The 1,286-nt window shown below is 56.7% G+C and overlaps 1 non-coding gene across 1 annotated transcript; it reads left to right on the top strand.

The window, feature by feature from the left end:
• The first annotated feature begins 498 nt into the window (after positions 1-498).
• On the top strand, positions 499-580 carry TRNAS-UGA (transfer RNA serine (anticodon UGA)). Its single transcript has one exon. It is a non-coding gene; the product is annotated as a tRNA-Ser (tRNA).
• Positions 581-1,286: the final 706 nt, after the last annotated feature.

The raw sequence follows: 1,286 nt of genomic DNA, 5'->3' as shown, positions 1-1,286 counted from the left end.
CCCGGGGGGCAGCCACACAAGCCATGGGGATGGGCAGCTCCCAGGAATCTCGGCAACGAATCTCCAGGCTGGAGGGTTTCCCCTAGTGCCGGATCCACCCTCAGGGTCCAGCCAGCCAGCAGCTTCCACCCAAGGCTAGTGCGCTAACAGCAGCAGCGTGGCTGGGGGGCTCGGCCGGTAACTGGGCCAGTCGTCTGAGCATGAACCCAACCGACCCCAGGAGATGGACCCGGGTCACCAGCCCAACCCACCACGCAGCTGCTGCCGCTACCTCATTCAAGTTAAGAATCATTTCCCATTCCCGCTCTGTGGGGGGGAGACTTTTAAACGCGCTCTCTGTGCGACTGCACATGGCTGAGCAAAGAGAACAAACCCAAATCCCCCCTGTGCTTTGGGAGCCAGGTTTGCTGTGGGAAATCTGTAGTTCAGATGACTTCACACCTGGGCATTGTGATTCTTTACCAGTTTCTCTGGCAGTGGGGCAGTTTTGTGCTCACAGCTGTGATGGCCAAGTGGTTAAGGCGTTAGAGTTGAAATCCAATAGGGTTCTCCTGTGCAGGTTCAAATCCTGCTCACAGTGAGGCCTGTGTTTTAGCTACTCTCTAACCCGGGCAATACCCCTCAACAACCCCATGAGACACTCAATTCTCTCCCCACCCCAAGTAAATCCTGTTCTGCTCCTTTCATAGAGATTCCTGGGACACCACTTCTCAGCACCTGAAGCCTCTGGCACTCACCTAGTGCCCCATAGATCAGCCATAGCCCTGGTTCTGCTCCTCTCTCTATCGTGTGAAAGGAGCCAAGTCAGCGAATCCATGGGGGCTGCAGAAGCAACAGAGAGAATAAAAAAAGGTGCCCAGCAGCCATCTCTGCCCCTGCACCTCCCACCTGCTAGCAGGCCTGGCTGATAAGCTCCTCCTCTTTTCCTTCAGCGCCTCCCGCTGGCCATTGATGGGGTGTGCTGGAGGAGTGAGGAGAAAAAGAAGTGGGGCAGGGTGGGGTGGGAAGAGATTTGATGATTTGGGGGCAGGGCCTGAGGTGGAGCAGGCATTGAGCACTGCCTGGGAACTCTCAAAGTCAGCACCTCTGAGCGCAGAAGCCTTCCCTGAGTCTGAGCTGCCAGGATCCCTGCCGCAGAGCAGGTGCCACAAGTCTCAGCCTCTCTGTCCCACACATGGCTCTGGGCACCACCAGGAATCATTTGGGTCCTGGCACACAAGGCAACTTAAAAGCTGAGTCCCTGGACAGCAGCTCAAACCCTGGCCCCGCTCATTAAGAGCCTGATG

Source organism: Gopherus flavomarginatus, unplaced genomic scaffold, assembly GCF_025201925.1.
Source record: "Gopherus flavomarginatus isolate rGopFla2 unplaced genomic scaffold, rGopFla2.mat.asm mat_scaffold_44_arrow_ctg1, whole genome shotgun sequence".
Classification (NCBI taxonomy): domain Eukaryota; kingdom Metazoa; phylum Chordata; order Testudines; family Testudinidae; genus Gopherus; species Gopherus flavomarginatus.
The sequence above is the reverse complement of the archived record's forward strand: the minus strand, read 5'-3'. Positions and strand labels throughout refer to the sequence as shown.